Genomic DNA, 22,347 nt, shown 5'->3' with positions numbered 1-22,347 from the left:
CCTTTGCTCCAATTTATCTATTGTTTAAAGTTTTTAGTCAATCCTAGGTATAGAAGGTGATCTGTAGTAGAGGATATTGGTGGTGGATTCTCATGCTCCAACTTGTTGTCTATTGTTAAGATGTAGGTATGGCTTCCATGTTTGTTCCCTTCAAATCTCATGCTGAAATGTGCTCCTCGGTGTTGGAGGTGGGGCCTAGTAGGAGGTGTTTGGGCCTTGCAGACAGATCTTTGATGAAAGACTTGGTGCCCTCCTGGCACTAATTAGTGATTTTTTGCTCTGAGTTATTTAAAACAACAACTGATTGTTTAAAGAAAGTGAGATTTGGTTGCTTAAAAGAGTGTGGTACATTTTGCCCCCTTCCCTCTTGCTTCCTTATTTGGCATGTGATGTGATGGCTCCTCCTTTGCCTTCTGCCATGATTGTAAGTTTCCTGAGACCCTCACTGGAAACAGATTCCTGCATTGTACTTTTTGTACAGCCTGAAATACCATGAGACAAATAACTCTTATTTCTTTATAAATTACCCAACCTCAGTTATTTCTTTAAAGCAATGCAAAAATGGACTAACACTGGTATCCTAAGTAGTTACATGGCTGGGCAAGAGATGTGGAGTACAAAACCAGCCAGAGTAACAATGTCCTGGGATTCATGGGGTGACACTTTTCTGGCTGGAAACCTCTGTTTCAGTGGTGCCTTTGCCCAAGTTTTGTTCATGTCAGTTAGGCTCATTCCACCCACTTGGTCTGGCAGGCTGTGCTCAGCTTGCAGTTCTGGCCTGAATCCCATGCCTGCCAAGAGTGAGTGGAGTGGCGAGGGCTGTGTGAGCAAGCAAGCATGGGGTCTAGCCACTGCAACAGCCAGGCAGGCTGGCTGCAGAGGGATGTACACTGGCTCTTTGTGAGGCTACTGCTTGACCAGGTATACTGAAAGCAGCTTCCACAGCTGGCACCAGGGAACATGGTAATGCCTGGAAACTTGGCCAGACAGAAACTTGGAGAATCCAGGAACAGAAGGGCCCCAAAAAGGGTGTCACAGCCCTGGCTCAGGGAACTCCTAGGTCTGGGTTCCCCAAGGGCTACAGCTGTTCTCTTCCTCTTTCTTCCCTCCTTCTTGTCACCTGCAACATGGTAAGCAAGGGTCCTGTTTCAGCACTGATTGTGTTATAGCCCTTGAGCCCCACAGTTTGGCAGGTTCCAAGTTCTTGTCCTGCGTTCAGGAAGATTGAGAAATGTAGACAAGCAGAGGTTGAGCAAGCTGAAGGGGAGTTTTATGAAGGGACAGAACAGCTCAGAGGAGACTCCCATTGGGTAGCTCTTCTCTGCAGGCAGGGTATCCCCACAAGTGTTCAGCTTTCAGCAAAGAGGAGACCCTGAAGTGAGCAGCTCCTCTCCACAGGCAGATCACCAGTTGTCTCTGGGTCTGGCTGAGTTGGGAAGTTTTTTGGGTTTCAAAGAGAGGAAGTGCATGCTGATTGGTTAATGAGCAGCATGAAAAAGGCACCATAAGTTTCCATTCTGGTCCATCAGCCCACACCCTAGGCTTTAGGCTGTCCATCACTTGAAAAAGTGGGGCTTCACTGGGGACTCCTCACTTTCTGCTCATGAACCTGTCTGCCTCTTGCTGTTGCCCAGGCTATTTGTGCATGGGGCACCTGCAGGCCAGCACCGAGTCACCCTCAGCACCCCCTCAGCCTCCCTCCTGTGCCTGTTGGCACCCAAAATCTCGAGAGGGCTGAGGCGGCAGGGGACTGGCATGTCAGCACTGCCTCAAGGGCGTGCACATCCAGCTGGGTTGCAACAGCTCCTGGGCTCTACTTCAACTTTGCTCCAAGATTAGAGTGGGCACCAAAGTGGGAGGAGGCCAGGCTGAGGGAGCAGGCAGGTCCAAGCCTGTGGACCAGGTGGCAGGAGTAGGGGAAGGCCAGGCAGTGGGGGCTGGTGTTTTTGAGAATGTGAAGCAAGAGCCATGAGTGGGGGTAGGTCAGGCAATGAGAGCAGGTATTTTGAAGACTGTGAGGAGAGGGAAGGCCTTTCTGGGTCCCTAAGAGTGTAGAGATGCTTGGGACCAAGCCATTGCTTGGGTGGCTGCAACTGCACCCAGAAAGCATGAGGCTTCTGCCTGCTCTTGGGCCCCAAGGGGACAGGGATGCCCAGGTCCACAGCCTCAGCTGGGTGGCTGCAGCTGGGCTAGAACTCCTGCCCTGCCAACTCAGAAGGGGTCTGGTCTTCCACCTGTTCCCAGCTTCCACCAACCCCATAGAGTGTGCAGGCACTGCTGTGCCTCCCTCTCTGCAGCAGGTGATCCAGACAGGTCACTGATGCCATCAACAAGAATAACTCTATCACTTTTCTCTAATTTTCTTTTGTTTCCTTTTGGTTGGTTAAGAAAAACCTACAGGGAAAAATTATATGACTTTTAAAAATAAATAGCTATCTGTGCAAATATTATTTTTTTTACAAACTCATAAAAATATTTTCTTAAGCAGTATGATAAAAATGCATCAAAGTAGAGTAAAAATATTAGTTACTAGTAACTCTGAAAAGATCAATTTAATATTATAATTCCAGAAAAAGGCAATTTTAACTTTAAGTCATTCAGAAATATTTAAAAAGGGTAGGCCAAGAAGTGATTTATTTTTATTCTCAACATGACAACACAAAAAGCTAAATTTTAAAAAGGAGGAGAAAACAGAGCCAAATCAGAAGCTCATTCCTTAAAAATAAACCCAGATTTTAGCCACATAAAGTATTGCTTTCAGAAGTAATAGTATCTTATATGCTTTATAAACTGTTTTGCACACACAATTCACTGTATAGTTACTGTATTATCTCTGGAAAACAAAAGCTTGGGTATTGTTGAAGGTCTGAAAGTCTGATGTTTATGGTTTCAATTTGGTGTATATAAATTAAATTGGCAATAAATATTGAAAGATGAGCAAAACTTCACTATTTAAAAATTCCCAAAAATGTTCAATAAAATACTGGCAAATTGAATCGAATAGCACATCAAAAAGCTTATCCATCATCATCAAGTAGGCTTCATCCCAGAGATGCAAGTCTGGTTCCACATCAGCAAATCTACAAATGGAATCCACCACATAAACAGAACAAATGACAAAAACTACATGATTATCTCAATAGATGCAGAGAAGTCCTTTGAAAAAATTCAACAGCTCTTTATGCTAAAAACTCTCAATAAACTAGGCATCGATAAATCATATCTTAATAATAAGAGCTATTTATGATAAACATACAGCCAATATGATACTGAATGGGCAAAAACTGGAAGCATTCCCTTTAAAAACTGGCACAAGACAAGGATGCCCACTCTCACCACTCCTATTCAACATATTTGAATAGGAGGAGAGGATGTCAAATTGTCCCTGTTTGTAGATGACATGATTGTATATTTAAAAAACCCCATTGTCTCAGCCCAAAATCTCCTTAAGCTGATAAGGAACTTCAGCAAAGTCTCAGGATACAAAATAAATGTGAAAAAATCTCAAGCATTTCTATGCACCAATAATAGACAAACAGAGAGCCAAATCATGAGTGAACTCCCATTCACAAGTGCTACAAAGAGAATAAAATACCTAGGAATACAACTAACAAGGAATGTGAAGGACCTCCTCAATGAGAACTATAAACCATTGCTCAAGGTAATAAGAGAGGACACAAACAGATGGAAAAATATTCCAGGCTCATGGTTAGGAAGAATCAATATTGTGAAAGTGGCCATACTGCCCAAAGTAATTTATATATTCAATGCTATCCACATCAAGTTACCAATGAATTTGCTCACAAAATTGGGAAAAATTCACCTCAAACCTCATATGGAACCAAACAAGACCCACATAGCCAAGACAATCCTAAGGAAATAAAAAATCAAGCTGGAAGCATCACACTACCTGATTTTAAACTATATTACAAGGCTACAGTAATCAAAACATCATGGTACTGGTACCAAAACATAGATATAGACCAATGGAACAGAAGAGAGGCCTCAGAGAGAATGCCATACAACTACAACCATCTGATCTTTGACAAACCTGACAAAAACAAGCAATGGGGAAAGTATTCCCTATTTAATAAGTGGTGTTGGGAAACTGGCTAGTCATATGCAGAAAGCTGAAACTGGACCCCTTCCTTACACCTTATACAAAAATTAACTCTAGATGCATTAAAGGCTTAAACATGAGGCCTAACACAATAAAATCCCGAGAAGGAAACCTAGGCAGTACCATTCAGGACATAGGCATGGGCAAGAACTTCATGACTAAAACACCAAAAACAATGGCAATAAAAGCCAAAATACATAAATAGGATTGAATTAAACTTAAGAGCTTCTGCACAGCAAAAGAAACTATCAATAGAGTAAACTGGCAACCAGCAGAATGGGAAAAAAAATTTGCAATCTACCCATCTGAAAAAGGGCTAATAGCCAGAATCTACAAAGAACTAAAACAGATTTACAAGAAAACAAAAAAAAAAAAAAAAAAAAACAAAAAAAAACAAAGAAACCTATTCAAAAGTGGGCAAAGGATTGAACAGACACTTTTCAAAAGAAGACATATATGAGGCCAAGAAACATATGAAATAATGCTCATTATCACTAGTCATTAGAGAAATGCAAATCAAAACCACATTGAGATATCACCTCACACCAGTTAGAATGGTGATCATTAGAAAATCAGGAGACCACAGATGTTGGAGAGGATGTGGAGAAATCGTAACACTTCTACACTGTTGGTGGGAGTGTAAATTAATTGAACCATTTTGGAAGAGAGTGTGGTGATTCCTTAAGAATCTAGAAATAGAAATGCCATTTGACCCAGCAATCCCATTACTGAGTATATACCCAAAGGATTGTAAATTGTTCTATTATAAAGACACATGCACACATATGTTTATTGCAGCACTGTTCACAATAGCAAAGACTTGGAGCCAACCCAAATGCCCATCAAGGACAGACTGAATAAAGGAAATGTGGTACATATACACTATGGAATACTGTGCAGCTATAAAAAGGATGAGTTCATGTCCTTTGCTGGGACATGAATGTAACTGGAAACCATCATTCTCAGCAAACTGACACGAGAACAGAACACCAAACACTGCATGTTCTCACTCATAAGTGGGTATTGAACAATAAGAACACATGGACACAGAGAGAGAAACATCACACACCAGGGCCTGGAGGGTGGGGGCCTAGGGGAGGAATAGCAGGGGATCGGGGGACTGAGTAGGGATAGCATTAGGAGAAATACCTAATGTAGATGACAGGGCAATGGATACAGTAAACCACCACCATGGCATGTGTATACCTAGGTACCAAACCTGCATGATCTTCACGATGTACCCCAGAACTTAAAGGATAATAATTTAAAAAATTCCCATGTTTCCATTTAGAGAAACATTTAAATTTATTTTTTTTTAAGACTGGAACCCAATTGTTCCAGAGCTAATTCTTCTCTATAATAAATATAAAACATTGTATGTATTAAAACTTGATGTGTTTGTGCATATTAATTTAATTCATAAGAATCAGGTCATCTTAAAGAAAAAAATAGTTTCTTTTAGTTTTGTCCTAAAATGACATTTACAAAATAATTACCAACAGACGCCAACTATGTACTCTAAGGCTAGCATGGTGATTATTTGTAGGATGTACTGGTCTAGGACTAGAAATATGTCAACATAAAGTAAGGTGAAAGGGCAAAAATGAGGGATTTCTCTAATATTTGGTAGCTAAAATTTATGGAATCCTTAGAAAATTGTACAATGACAGCCATTCTTATCTATTTTTTTCTGTTACTTCTGATGAAGATGTATATTTCTGCTTTGAAATCTACTGATATAATAGGAATCAGTTCATGTAAAATTTGGTTTGCCTTTTTTCTGAACTTGGCTAACCTCTCCATACATGATACTTTAAAGCATTGTGATAACTGTCATCACTCTTCCTGTTTCAATATTTCTGAAACCATTCATTTGTATAGAACAGAATATATATCTGGTACCATTTTCTTACACTATGAATAACTTCCTGCAACATTTCTTGTTATGCAGATCTAATTGTGATACATATTTTCTATGTTTGCCTTTTTATAGTTTACTTTCATTTTTCAATTTTTTTCCTGGACATAGAATTCTAAGTGGACAGTTTGGCTTCATTTTTCCCTTTGCTGTACTGTTCCTCTGTTGGTTTGTATAAATTCAGACAAGAAGTCTGAGGAAGCATTGCACAATGTTACTCAGCACAAATTGTATTTCCTGCATTGCCTTTAATTTTAAAATTTTATCACTGATTTATGGAAATTTAAATATGATGTACCTTGGTTTGAAATTTTTATGTTTATATATCTGGGGAATTATTGATTTTCTCAGATTTATAAATTTAGATTGTTGTCCAATTTAGAAAATCTTTGGTAATGTTTTTCTTCAAATACCTTTATGTTCCCTCAACCAACCCAAATCTAGAGACTGCTTGATATTATCTTCTTCATCTCTAATGATCTATTCATTATTTTTGAATCTTTTTTCTGTTTTATTTGAATAGTTACCATTGCTGTGGCTGCTGGTGCACTGATATTTTTCTTCTTCTTCTGAAATTTATTTATTATAAATGACATCTGGTAAATTTTTTATTAAATTAATTAATATTTTTATCTCCGAAATTATTATTTTTAATACTCTCCAAACCTTATGCATTATATTAATGTTTTACTTTAAATCATTAAGCATATTTATAATATTCAGAGTAATTGTTTAAATGTTTCTCTGTTAATTTTATCTCTACATATTTGTATTGATTTTTTTTCATTCATGGGACATATTATACCATTCTTTTTCATGTTAACAGTTTTGAATAGAATAATGTATTGTGAATTTTACATTGTTAATTGCTGGATTTGGTTGATATCTTTTGTAGTGTTGGACATTATTAGTAGCAGAGAATTAATTTACTTGTGAATTTAACAATATTTACTAAATTGTTAGGTGTAAGACATGAGAGTTACAAACACGAGGCACCCATTTCATAACTTCCAATACCTAGGGAGGAAACAATGATAAAAAACACATGACTAAATATAATATAATATTTATTATCATAGAAATTTGATGGGGTTTGGTAAGGGTGTCTGAGAAAAATATTATGTTTCTTAGTGAAAGGCAGGGAAGAACACAGAGGAACTAATTCTGAAAATAACCTATAAAAACCTCTAAAAAAATAAATATAAAGCTTCCAAGAAAGGAAGTAGAAAAAAAGACTATATATTTAAGGACTCAAATGTATGAGAAAAAATTGTGTGGTGAAGCAACTGAAAGATAAAAGTGAGAAGAAGAGAAAAAGCATGGAACAATGAAATGTGATAGAAAATCTAAAAAGAGATTGATTATAGTTTTACAAGTTATGTTTTGTGTGCTGCTTATTTATATAATATCGTATAAAATTAAACTGAGAATACTTCAGAGGGAAGGAAGTGAATAAAGTTACAATGCTCAAAAGTCTTTAGTGAATGTTCTAATATATGCTAGACTTTATAAGATGAAGATATATGTTGTAGCCTTTAGGGTACCCACTAAAAGAATATTAAAATATTGTGAAAATAACAAGGATGACCACTTTAGAAGCCTGGAAGTATATGTATATAATACGAGTAAAGAAATTTATTTAATGAAGTGCTCTATTAATTAAATATTTGCAGAAAAATAAAATTTGACTTATCTATAAGTATGCCACAAAAATCAGTTCTTGGTAGACTAGAGATCTAAATGAGCAAATAAAACCATAAATTACATGTAATTTTTTGCAAATCATATAAATTTTAGTTTATATAATTACATATTACATATATAACATCTTCAGTATCTTAGGTAAATGTTTGTTTTAAAACATACAAAACATTATCCACAAAGTAATAAATTTTATTATACTAGTTATAAAAGTATTTGTTCATTAAGAAAACAAAAGGGAAAAGACAAGTAAAGAGTTTGAGAAGTTACTAATATTTGCAGTGCCTATAATAAGCAAACTACTTGCTTCTGGAATATCAAAAATAAGTGAATTATTAACAAAGGAAGAAGAATAGAAACTCTAATATACATATCTCTTACTACTATTATGGCAAGGAACAGCATTCCTGAATCACTGAATATATGTACTATGAAATGATTGTATTTAAAAGGCGACGCTAAACTCTTTTAGAGACTTTGAATCAATTCAAAATTCCATCAGCAATCTATAAATCAACATTTGTGAACTTCGTTAACATTTCATAATGTTGAATTTAAATTTTTGCCAAGAAAATAGGTGTAGAATTTTGTTTTTGTGGTCTTGATTTGCATTTCCTTTACCAGCAAATATATTAAACATTACTTTACATATTTATTGGTCATTTCCGTTTCTTCCGTGAAATATATGTTCAAGTTTCTTGTCCATTTTTCTGTAGGTTCTTTATGCTTTTTACAGGTGAAATTTAATTGCCATTGAGAATCACAGGTTCCCTAACTGCTATTAAGAAATGGTAAACCAGCAAATATAATATTTACTACATCCTTTTAAAGTAGGAGGAGCCTGTATAGGGGAAGATTCTTCTCTATGATAAGATCTTAGGTTCTTCATGCTAGCTGCATCTGCCTCACCCTGCACATGTGTTGCAATGAGAACCCTGAAGTCTGAACATTTCAAGGCTGTGTCTGTGCCTTGTTGAAGCTGTGCAAGGTTGTCATGGCCTCTATGAGTCAGCCATCCCAAAGCCAGGACCACCTACATTTGCTGAGGCTCATGACATTCTTGTGTTTTAAACTTTCTTAAGTCCTTTGTAGTTAAGACCATCAAGTTCCATTTTTAAAACAGTGACTGTCTACAGTGTTTAAAGTCACCATAGGAATCCATGACCCGCTGGGGGAAAATTCCCAAGTCCTGTGTGGTATAAGGGTGAAAGCTATACAACTATAAAAAAATATATTTTCAGAAATTAGTTGTATTTTGCAATTATAGAGTACTTCAAATCACAAGCCAGGCTCTCCCGAAAGTCTGACTCACTACAAATTCCACTTCTTACATGTTTGTCAGTGTTCCTGATCTGGAGCAAGATCCCAATATTCCTCCAAATTTAATTCCTCCACCAAATAGAGACTAACCCGCTAGAACCCACAAGAATTCACATTGAGGAAGACAGAGAAGCAGAGTGACCAATGCATATGAAAAAGATGGATTAAAGTGAGAGACGGAAGTGTCATCATCAAACAGCTTCGTAAAATAGGGTAGATATTCGAAGAAGGCAGTGAAAAGATACTGAAAACTGTCATGACCTTGCTTGCAATTAAGGAAAATTATGCTGTCGTTTGGAGTAAAATAGGATGAACCATTGCTCTTAATATAAACATTTAATATATAAATATAAAAAAATAGACTAAGAAAATGTTTCTCAGCTAAAATCTGGGAAGAATCTCTAACAGATAAAGGCTGAAGAACCAAAGTTCCTGAGGCCTGATAATCAACTTTTTTAAAGATGGCTGCCTGCCTGGAGATGAGGCAGAGAATCCATAGTCCTATTAATTTTTAGTTGACAGATTAAAGTTGTAAAATAAGAACTGTAGATAAGCACACATTGAAACCTTCTATCATTTGTCTCATTGTGCAGAAACACAATACTCTGAGGCCTTGGAATATATTTCTTTTTAAATGGCCCCACAAACCAGGAAATCAGATATGGCAAAAAGGCTCTGGATCCTGAATATCTGTGAAAGAAAAACAGAACAAACAAAATATTGCTTACTACTAATACTAGGGCAGCGTTATTTCCACACAACACTGATGAAACCCTGCAGTTACAAACTACTTTGTATGTGTGTGTCTTGCGTTTGTTGTTTTGTTTTTTTAATTGCCATCTCCATTCCTGCCATTTTTATCATGGATCTTGAAGAAAGATACAGGTATAAGCATACAAAGAAACAACAGGAATCAATTTCTAAAAACTCTGTTAATCCCATCTAAGTGAAGTTCTTTTCTTGCACTGATGAGAAAAAATATGAACATCAAGTATGTATAAAAATAATCTGTGGTAGAAAAGGAGATGACTAACATTTTCTGAATAACTGAAGCACTGCCTTTCCTAAATTTACTGGCTAAAAATTTGTAACATTTTAGGATATCTCATTTATCTTTTAAAAAGTGCAAGGCTCTCTTACATCTGTGAATTATAACAAAGTCTTAAATTTTCAAAGTTAAAAACAAACATAAAATTGAAGTTTTTGTATTAAACAATGTAATTATTGACTTAAGATCAATACATTTAGGAAAATGAATGGCTGTTGGAAATTAACACAAGTGAATCAAGGACTGAGAATTCCCACCCCCCACAGAAAAGACTCCCCCATACACATAAATGAATATGACAGAAAGATAAAATATTAAAAATGTTAAGAAAAATGAAGATTAGACCCACATATAATAATAATTTTCAAGTTGAGAACAGATTAGAAGGCACTTAAAAGATACAAAATATTAAAAAATACTTTTTCCTTAAAAATACAGCCTATTCTTACTGGGCATTTATATCAGCTCATCTCTCAAACTTAACGAAAAGAATCCATATTTAGCTAGAAATACTTTGAACTTTTGAAAGTTACACATAAAATACATTCTAAGTAAGAATATTAAAAATATGAGGTTACTTTAGGAGAATAAAAATCATATTGGTCTAATGATTTTCTATATTAATGCAAAATTACAGACACTGATAGAACAAGTGCACAATTTGAAAGAGAAGAGTGTGACTTAGACATATTAAATTTAGTCAAGTTGTCCATATTGTGACAGAGGATAAATACATTTTCAGACATTTTGCAACTCAGACAATATATGTTGAAGATAGCTTCACATAAACACTGTTAACTCATATTCCTGAAATACGGGTTAAGACAAATGGAACTGAATAATTATCTACGTTGATTCACATTAAAACGAAACGTTTCGCACCTGAAAACAATTGGCCCATTAATCATAATTTCAAGGGCTGGGATATTTTCAAGAATTTTTAAAAATACAAGTAGCAGCCAAAATAGAAATATCCTAAATTTGATGTGTTACATGTCTCCATTTTCCATCCACAGTTACTTTCATTTAGTTGAAAATACGAAGTAACTACTTCATGGCAGGCAATATTCTAAGGCTAGTGATATCAGTGGTAAACAATGCAAATATGTTTCAAACTCTTATGAAGCTTCCATTCTACTGAGGGGTTAAAGAGTCACTCAAAAAAACAAATAGATAAGCAATAATATATGTTAAAAGAAAATAGCTTCCTTTAATATGCTAATATGATGTATTTAAAGTCAGGTAAAGGCCTCGGAGCCAGGATGAAAATTGAGAATGAGAAAATATTTAAGGTAAGTATATTATTCAGGACAGGGTAGGGTATATTTCCGGAACAAAGGACTCTAATATTTCAGGGTTCAATATTACAAAAGCTTGTTTCTCACTCATGGTGTCTGTCTCAGCAGGGTCAATGGGGACTATGAAGTATGAAATCATACAGGGACTAGACTGGTAGATGCTAAAAATCTCATAGATGCACTATTTGGAACATTCAGCTTTCTATTAAAAAGAATGGAGAATCATATCATATGACTTTTCACTGAGCGTATAAGAGACTCATATTCTCTCCACATTTTATTGGCTAGAATCTGTTACATATGAAAATGTTCTGGAAATATAATGAAGTACTTGAAAAATTTAGTAAGCATTACTACTTCTTCTGATCCATCAGAAGAATGCAATGTCACAGAAACAAAAGAAAATTTTTAAGGAACATGCGATAGATTATATTTGCAGGCTGCTACTGATTTATGGTCCAAATTAAACTCTATGTGATGATAAGGATGCCATTGATGGAGTGACATGTATAACTTATTGTGTAACTTATTGTGTATCTTGTGTATCCTTGAGAGTGAAAAATGAATCATTAGCTAGTGCAACTGGTAAACCAAGACTCTCCCATGAAAACTGGGAAGTATATTCACACTAGTTATCAATTATCTATAAAAGAGCAGTTTCAGCAAAATAGGGCCAAAGCCTTGCTCTAGTAGATTGGGTTGAAATTAGGGGATGAGACAAGCAGCCCACTTGGTAAGTTATTTTGTGGAGAGAATCAGAGAAGCAGGAAGATTTGAATTAGAGATTTTTTTTTATTTTATTTTATTTTTATAATGCTAGAGATACTAGAGAGTGTTTTAAAGGGGAATGATTGACTTAAGAACTAAAACACACACACACACACACACACACCCTAAAATAGATGTCAATGGAGAGTAATATAGTGAAATCCTTAAGAAATCATGGGTAAGTAGGATCCTGAGCTCCAGGTAGGGGTGAGGTAAGGAGAGGGTGATATGTGTTTGATTGAAGCAACAACCTTTTTTGTAACAGGAGAGAAAGTAGAAAGCAAAGGCTGAAATCAAGGTAGGTCCATAAATTCTAGAATTTTCAGATTAAAGTATTTCCTAAATGTGGCTTCTATTTTCTCAACAAGAAGAAGGCAAGGTTATTAGTGGAAAGAATTGAAGAAAAAATATGTAAACAATCTATAGCAGTAAGAAAGCCAGTTACACAGTTATATTGACATTAATTCCAATTTCCCAGTTCCTTTAGAATACCCAATGATATGCCTTCCAGATCCTGTCTTCTTTGTTTTTGTAGTATATTGGCTTGAATTTTGTAAAATGCACCTTATATTTCTGGAAACACAAGCCTATTTGCATATTATCATTAACTGGACTCAACAGAGACAGTATTGTACATATACTTCTAAGCCATTTTGTCTCCACTGGGGTGAGCTTTGAGGACAGTAATTTATTCCATCATTGTTTTCCAAGCTGTCCCAATGGTGGTAAAAGGGGAATAATGATGGTCCTTGGTATCAAAGATTCTTTTTGTGATGCCTTTGAATTGAGTCTAGGCATCCTGCTGTGTTTGCTAAGCACTGAGATCCTGGGCAAACATTACTCTCTACAAAGCTTCTTGACTCTTAGAAGGTTAAAGTTTTAATAATTTATTCTTCAACTCAAACTCATAGATCCTTTCACACAGGTACTTGCGTACACTGAGTTTCCTGGGAAAAGATGAGTTTTGGTATTAGCTGGCTCACTCTCTATGCCAAAACAGTATTTCCCAGGATAGGGAATGAAAGAATGCCAACCTTTTATTGTTTCAGGTAAGTGTATTAAAATGTCATCATTTATAATTAACCTAATTACATGAAACAAGGAGTATTTTAACACAAAATCTATCATTGCTCTAGATTGAATACATTTAATTATTTCAAACTTACCACAGTTTTTATTTTGGAAATCAGCCCTAAACTATACTTTCTCCAATAGTATGACACTTTTGGTTTTAGTCTTCTATACAGTATCTTATTTCACTACTTTCTATACTAACATTTTGTGATGGTTTTGCCTATCTCTCATGCTAGTACGTAAGTTCCTTGAACATGTAGAGTTTTGTATCGTAACATTGAACTACCATGCTGCATAAATGGCCCTCATAAATGTGTTTTGAAAGAAGAATGGGCAACTGCAAATTAAAATCAAAATTTTAATTAGCCATCTAAATGACTCTAATTTGCTTGCTTCTTTTCCTTCCAAGAAACAAAATGTAAGAAAGAGATTGATACAGAGTTTACAGCTTTTTCTTATGATTTGTTTTTCTTATTTATAGTTTCTTTCATAGTTTGAAACATGCTAGTCATATGCCGTATACGTTTGCCCTGTCACCTTCTATTACCTGAAGAAAAAGTTTTTAACTTTTGGCTCATGTTCTTCAGATTTTATTAACAAGATTTTTCAGTAGAACTAGCACGTTTTCCAATGGTAGTTATTAACACAGATGCAGTGAGTTCTCTTTTGTCCAAGTAGCACAGTCATTGCTTAAATATATTTGGCAATTTGTAGAGGCAAATGTCCACATTTCTCAAAGTGTAATAAAAACCTGATCTTTCAAAAATAACAATAGACTAAGGAATTTTTTACCTAATAGATGCTAAATTCCTATAATGGCATATATTTTGATAACTGGCTTACAGAAACAATTCTTATCTTCAGGAATCTTGGGTTGACAATTGACAACTGTAATTACATGATTTTATGCTTTTGCATTAACTTTTGCTTGAATCATAACAAAAAACAATTCTAATTAATTTAAGACAATGCCTATCATACTTTTATTTGATTTGAGAAAATAAACCTATTTGACATTTTTCCACAGAAAATTTTATGAATTAAAATTAATGCATGCTATTTGACTTTGTTCTTGTATGCTTATTTGATTGTGCTTCTTTCTGACTTTTTTTTAGCATGTTCTTGACTCTTTTTATAAATGCCTTATGTTTTTCTATCTTAATGCTGGGACCAGAAAACAAGAGTACAGATTACAGGCCTTCAATCCATCATAACTGTGAAGCAGATTCACTAGTAAAAGAAATTTTAAGAAAGGAAACTCACTGCGTGGAAGACGGCAAATATCATCACCATGCCAACCACCAGGGACAGGAGTCAGAACACTTCCGTCCACTGCATTCTGGGCTTCAGTTTCACCAATTGCCTAAGTCTGATGAGACAAAACATACTTACATGAAACATGTTATATAAAGCAGGTTTACTACTTACAGATAGTCATCAAGGGGTAAAATAAAAATAGCCTACAATCCACTGTGGGCTGGTCACCCAAGGCTCAAAAAAGCTGCCTGGGGTGGATTGAGTTTTGACTGTGCATGACTCAATTGCACCACAGCTGAGGAACCTGGAAAGGCAGCCTGCTAATATAACACAGAGGTCACAGGACTCACTGCACAAAGCTTTGTCCACCTTACTTCCAGAGGTGAGGAGAACAAAGCTTGGAGTGTCCCAGGATGTTTCCTCTAAATTGGAACAGGAAGAAGGCTTGGACTGTTTGGGACAATTTCACCTTATATCAGGGTATCACATTACCGCACATTCCACAGTTATTCTGAGAGTTACAGGCAAGAAGAAGAAAAGAGAAATACTGAGTTAGTCAAGGTTGTCCAGGGACCATCAGGCAATAATCACTTTGAAGTACTGGCTTCATGGCCAGGTTCACATGGTCTCACAAGGGCGGTGGCTTGGCTCTGCTTAGCGTAGCTCTAACACAGGAATCTGACAAGACTGAGCTCTCCCAGTAGGTCTGTCCCTCCTGCCTGGGCTCATTACACAGGTGTTCTTTCTCAATTGCTGGCATCACTCAGACCGTGGCCAGGAAGCAGAACAGAAATACCCTGGCCTTGAGGCATGTTAGTATGTATATCAGGGACACTAAGAAGTGGAACTGAGATCGTTTTGGAGTTAATTCTATTGATGTTAACTTGGGGAACATCTTAAAAGAGTAAATGACTCCAGCATAGACGTCTTCTGTGTTTCATTTTCTTACCATCCCAAATGCACTTTGGGTTTTATATTTAATAGCTTCATCATGAAACTCTGTTAAAAGTTACAGAAAATTATACTCTTCTACACAGATACCAAAAAGAAACTGGGAGAGTGCTGCATTTTGAAGATTTTTGACAGTTTTTAGCACTCTTTCAAACATCTGTATGACAACACTATGTAGATGTAGAAAATTGTTCTTTGCTTCCCATGTAAGTTATGTAACCTGGACATTTTAGTGTGCAATGAGTTTTTAAGTTATTTAATCCTAAATTATTTACCAGTTTATTTTGTAAATGCCTGTACTGTTCTAATGAATATGCTTAGTGGATTCTAGACCTTGAAAATATTCCATTGAAGGAAGTGACATAATTTCCTGAGTGTGATGGATTGCCAGGTTGATAAATAAAAGCAGCATGTTCTTCTTTATACTGGCATTCTCATGAAATTATAAAATTCCATTATAAAAAATAAAATATAAATTTTGTTTTTCTTAATTATGTTTTTTGCTTCGAGCCTTTCAAAGACTCAATATTTTAGTGTAGTTTACTTTGTTTCTTTGTTTCATATGTTTCAAGTATTGGGAACCCAAAATATCTAAGACAGGTCTCAGTTAATTTAGAAAGTGCTTTTGGCCAATGTTAAGGATGCAATTTTATCATAGCCTCAGGACATCCTGACCACATATGCCCAACGTGGTTTGGGCACAGCTTGGTTTTACACATTTTAGGGAAACATGAGACATGGATCAATATAACTAAGATGGACAGATGTTCAGTCACGAAAGGTGGGACAACTCGAAGAGGGGAGGGGGCTTCTAGGTCATAGGTCGATAAATGACAAATGGTTGCACTCTTTTGAGTTTCTGGTTAGCATTTCACTGATTATGCAATTTACAGAAATAGTCACTTATGCCTTAGTCTGGGTTAGTGAAACAATAGGGCAAAGGAAGCGATCAGATAATGCATTTGTCTCATGTGAGCAGAGGGATGACTTTGAGTTCTGTGTGATCTTTGTCCAAGAAGAATTGCCTTGTGGGCAAATTGTGAGGAAGGTATTGGCTTTTCTGTGCTTGTAGTTATCTTACTTAGGGGTGAAGTTGGAGGCAGGTGTGCCCTAGGCAGTTCCCAGCTTGACTCTTCCCTTTGGCTTAGTAACTTTGGGGTCCTGACTATTCTTTCCTCTCACAGTATAAACCTCAAAAACATCACACTAAGTGAAAGAAGCCAGACACAAAAAAACATAATACTGTACATTTTGTAAGATTTTATTTACACAAAATGTTCAGAAAAGGAAAATCTATAAAGACAAAAGATTTTTGGTGACCTATGGCTGGTGGTAAGCATGAGGAGGACTACAAATGGGCATGTCATTTCTTTCTAGGATAAAGAAAATATTTTAAAATTAGAGTGTTGTGATACATTCTGTAAGTATAATAAAAAAATCATTGAATTGTGTAGAACAATACGTGTTTTTTATGGTATGTATATTATATATAAATTAAAAAACTATTCAAAAAGCTACATATTTTATCCAAGACTCATGCTTTATAACAAGGAAATTTCAGCTGTTCTAATAATATAAAACCTATTTAATAAAGTCCAAATCTCTCTTATTTTGTCAATGACTACCCGATATCTTTCAAAATTATCACAACGTTGTAGAATAAATACATCAGTACAGGGCTAGTATATCACTGACATACAAACAGCTTTAATTAATATAACAACCTCTGATACTGAAGTAAGACAAGGTTTCCCTTGTAATTTTGGTTCTTTTCTAATAAAGCTTGAAGCACTCTGGTGTAAGGAGTAGACAATTGATATGGTTTGGTTCTGTGTTCCACCCACATCTCATATTGAATTGTAATCCCCATAATCCCAACTTGTCAAGGGTAGAAGCTGGAGGGAGGTGATTGGATCATGGAGGCTGTTTACCCCATGCTGTTCTCCTGATAGTGAGTTCTCATGAGATCTGGTGGTTTTCTAAGTGGTTGTTATTTCTTCCTACATATACTCCTTCTCTCCTGCCACCATGTAAAGAAGGTTCTTGCTTCTCCTTCTCAAAACAGAAAATCACTTTTCTCTTGATTTTAAGTTTCCTGAGGCCTCCCCAGTCATGTGGAACTGTGAGTCAATTAAGCCTCTCTTCTTCATAAATTACCCAGCTGTGGGAATTTCCTTATAGTGTGGAAATAGACTGATACAACCAATCTCGGATAAACTTCTCCAGCTGGTTAAGTAAATGTTGAAGGTTTTGGAAAATCATAGGATATATTAAAAGTATACCTCTCAATATCTCCATTGTACTAGGCATCCAGAAAACTGGGATGTGGATCTGTGAGGTTTATTATTTAAGTTACAGATGCACCAAGGTGACAATACAATAGAGCTTTCCTCCAAGGGATGTAAAGAACAGTAACAGATGAGGTATCTTGGAACATCATACAAATATTAATCACATATACATTAGGAAAAGTAATTTACCATACATATAACAGATATAGGGCTAATTAATTTTACTTACATATAGGTTAAAATTAATAATTAAAAATAAATGATTTAAAAAGGGAAACAATAATTTTGTTTTATTTTGTGTGCCAGGTAGTTACCCAGAACTTTATGCAGTGGGATTCTGAGCTCTGGTCATCTTGTTTTTGTCCAGCTATGACTGCTACATTTTTTTCCTCTAACTAAATATGACAGCACAAACACACCCCTATGGACACCTTTTAGTTTTGTATATAATCTTCCCTGCCTCCATTCTGGTAGTATCAGCTCTCTCTTTTCATGATATTCAGGGTTGATTAATTTCAAAGAAACAGTTACGTAATGTAAAACAAAATTTCAGGCAATGATGGACTGCACAAATGATAGTAGTCCCATAAGACTATACCATATTTTCATTGTACGCTTCCTATGCTTACACATGCTTAGATATGCAAATACTTAACACTGTGTAACAACTGTCTCCAGTGTTTAGTACGGAAACAACTGTACAGCTTTGTAGCCTAAGAGCAATAAGCTATAGCATATAGCCTAGGTGTGTAGTAGGCTATAATATCAGGCTTATATAAGTGCACTCTATGATATATAACAATGATAAAATTACCTAATGATGTATTTCTCAGAATATTTTTATCTTGTTAAGTAACACATCACTGCATAGTGATTTACTTATTTGCCTACTGGTGCACTGGTTTGAGGAGTCCAAAATGACCATGTGATATCACAGATTAGGTTCAGTGCAACCTGATGAAAACATACCATCTCTTGATTCCGGCTCCTCTTATTCTGCTAACACTAATGTTTTAGAAACAATGAAGTACAAAATAATAAGTGAATCATAGACAATAATGATGACAAAGGTCACTATTAATTCTACTGTTGTTTCAGAGGCTCAGTCTTTTACTACATTGGGAGACACAGTGCTATATAATAACTTTTGTTTTAATTTATGTACAGATTCTACATGATAATGTTCTAATCCTACAGAATAACATCGTCAATGATGTGTTATTTCAGTCTGGAAGAGGCCACTTCAAGATGCTATCAGGCCAGACATTTCCAACCAAAACAGGATATGGTGAATCCTGTGAGTAAGTAAGTGCTCATTTTTTATCTGTAAGTGGGTTTTTTGTTCTGAAGTGAGGTTATGTTAGATATTATGGTAAATCATATGCTATTTACCCAAAGAAGGTGGTGTTGGTATAGACTGTGCAGGCAGATTAGACAAATCCTTTAAAAATACATGCATCAATCTAGCAATTATTATTTCCTTTAGAATTAAACAGGCCCAATGTAATCAAGTTTCCAGTAAGACATGAGTTGTTACCCTTGAAACATATTACTGTATTAAGGACTCAGCATTAATGTCAACTGCTGGTAGGTTACATATTCACCAAATGCAGAAGATAGACCACCCTTAGCCAAAAGAAGCTCACACTGTTGGACCCATGCATAGCTTTCATCTCTAATAACATGACTGTGATGTTCTTGTCTTATTGTGAATACACTTAGGATGGCTAAGGGGAGACTGAGTGACATCTATTGGAGAAGAATTCTGTCTTTCTATTTGTGGAATATATCCACTACAGCAAATGCTATCTGGTGATCACTGCACTTCCCTATATTTATCTATATTCTCCTATTGCAGAACATTCCTTTTTTGGTTGTCCTATTCTGCTCCCCCCCAGAACCCTGAACCATCAATGGTCAAATGTGTTGATATTCGCCAAAATCATTTTCATTCATTCTTTCGGTTAATCTCTACATGTGGCCAGTCATCTATCATTCACAGTTAGATAGTTCCCACCCAGGGTTTTCTAGAAGGACAGCACTAATAGGATAGATGTATATATGAAGGGGAATTTATTAAAAAGTATTGGAAAACACAATCACCAGGTGAAATCCCACAATAGGCCATCTGCATGCTGAGGAGCAAGGAAGCCAGTCTGAGTCCCCAACCTCAAAAGTAGGGGAGCTACCAGTGCAGTGTTCAGTGTGTGGCCAAAGGCTCCAGAATCCCTAGTAAACCACTGGCATAAATCCAAGAGTCCAAAAGCTGAAGAACTTGAATTCTGATGTTCAAGGGCAGGAAGCATCCAGCACGGGAGAAAGATGAAGGCTGGAAGACTCAGCAAGTTTAGTCCTTCCACGTTCCTCTGACTGCTTTTATTCTAGCCACACTGGCAGCGAATTAGATGGTTTCTACCCAGATTGAGGCTGGCTCTGCGTCTCCTAGTCCACTGATTCAAATGTTGATCTCCTTTGGCAACACCCTCACAGACACATCCAGGAATAATACTTTGCATCCTTCAATCTAATCAAGTTGACATTCAATATTAACCATCACTCATATTCAGTTGAATTTTCTTTAAATCAGACCTCTATTTTTTTCTTCTTTACTAGTTTTCCAGGGAAACTACACATGAGGCTGTATATGTGACATGATAAAGAGACTTGAGTGTAACAGAGGTCAGTGAGAGTCTTGGTCACCATTTGATGTTCTCTCAGTCCTGCTGGATTTGATCTTGCATACACTGTTTTCATCATAAAATGGACTGCTATTCAATCTGCCTGACCTAATAACTTGGGATAATTTATAAAACCCAACTCATCCTGAATAACTCTGGCCACAAAACCACTTGATATTTTGTGATAAGACTTAGTTTCTACCCAGGCTCTGTAGCATAAGAGAAGTTGCTTTTTATTTTTTAAATTAAACTTTTTATTTGGATATGATTGCAAATTTACATCGAGTTGTAAGAAATTATACAGGAAGATCCCCTCTACCCTTTTCAAAGTTTTCCTCAGTGATAACATTTTGCAAAACTCTAGTACAGTATCACAAGTATATGGAGACTGATTCAATCCACCAGTCTTATCACATTTTGTTAATGGTGGGAGTTATCTGAAATACATGGCAACAAAATATGTTAGCTGTGGCAAATGTATTCTTAGAGGTCTGGAGAAATCTCAATTCTTGCCTCCTCAGAAGAAAGAAATCAACCAAGGAGCATAAGGTAGAATGAGAGACCAAGAAAGTTTTTGAGTAGGAGTGAAAGTTTATTAAAATGCTTTAGAACAGGAATGAAAGGAAGGAAAGAATGTACACTTGCAAGCGGGCTAAAGAGGCAACTTGAAAGACAAGTGCAGGGTTGGACCTTTTGATTTGGGGTTTTATATGTGGGCATACTTCTGGGATCTTGCATTACTTCTCCCCGCTCCTAAGATCTTAGCGGGAAGCTGCTGATCACCAGTTTCAGGTGCTTTCTATCTATTAGAAGACTGCCTTTCCCTGGTGCTGGCTATGACCGGTTATTATTTAGAGAGACATTTAACAACCTCCTGACCATCACCTGATGGTCGCCGGTCACTCCTGGTGAGTGTCAGGGGGAGTCGTCTCCTGCCATGTTGATACCTGACTAGCTACCTGTGACAATTTTATCAGTGGACTCTTCATTAGTTTAGGAATTGGGACTCTTCATTAGTTTAGGAATTAGCCATTAGGAATGGCCCAATGTCCCATGGGACATTGTCGTCCAGTGGATTCTGTCATCTTACATAATAAACCTATTCTAATATGCTTACTTCTTTAAGTCTCCTGAAATGTTTCTTTATACAATTCTAATATAGTCATGAATTTTTTTAACCACAGCTAGTGTAGTCCACAGATGATTCAAGACTTCAGGAAACCATTCTATAAATGTACTAGGGTAAACTCCTTGTCAACAAAATGGACAGAATTTGTTACATCATCTCAGACTTTTTTATTCACCCATCAGAAGACATAAATAATGAAATTTTTGAAAAAATAATATGTAAACATGAATTTGATAGATATCCTTCCAGCATATGTTGTTATATATATATATATATCCCATAAATATGTATATCCAAAGAAATGTTATTTTATATTTGCTATTAAATTGACATAAACCCTATGATATTCATTCATTCCATATAAATTGTGTTATGCATAAGAACCTGACACTGGGAAAACAGCAGATAGCAACACAGAGAAATCTCTCTACTTTCACGCACCTTACATTGAACTGAGCAATAGTCCATTAAAAGTGATTAACATATGCAGCATAATACATGCCAATAAGTACAGTAGAGAAAACCAACTGTGAGGGATTAGTGTTTCTAGGGAACGTTTTAGTGAAATCATGTTTCCAGGCAAATTAGTGTTACCAGGGAAGATTTTAGTCAAAAGACGACATTCACAACAATCCTTGGATGAGCTGAGAGAATGGTCCGTGTAGATATCTGGGCAAAGTGTGTTGTGGTCAGAAGAAATAGGAGGTAAGATAAGCCTGAGGAAGTAGTGGTTAAAAGAGCAAATGAGGCCAGTGTGTCAATCCTGGGATGCGCAGCAGGGAGGGCCATAGGAG

At 36.1% G+C, this 22,347-nt stretch overlaps 1 long non-coding RNA gene across 1 annotated transcript in view; it reads right to left on the bottom strand.

The window, feature by feature from the left end:
• Positions 1-13,968: 13,968 nt before the first annotated feature.
• Positions 13,969-22,347, bottom strand: part of LOC144579014 (uncharacterized) — a 60,526-nt gene continuing 52,147 nt past the window's right edge. Inside the window, exon 3 of the long non-coding RNA XR_013525773.1 lies at positions 13,969-14,616. This is a non-coding gene — a long non-coding RNA (uncharacterized LOC144579014). The remainder of the gene's footprint in view (positions 14,617-22,347) is intronic.

This window comes from Callithrix jacchus, chromosome 1 (assembly GCF_049354715.1).
Source record: "Callithrix jacchus isolate 240 chromosome 1, calJac240_pri, whole genome shotgun sequence".
NCBI lineage: Eukaryota > Metazoa > Chordata > Mammalia > Primates > Cebidae > Callithrix > Callithrix jacchus.
This window is presented reverse-complemented; position numbering and strand designations above follow the sequence as displayed.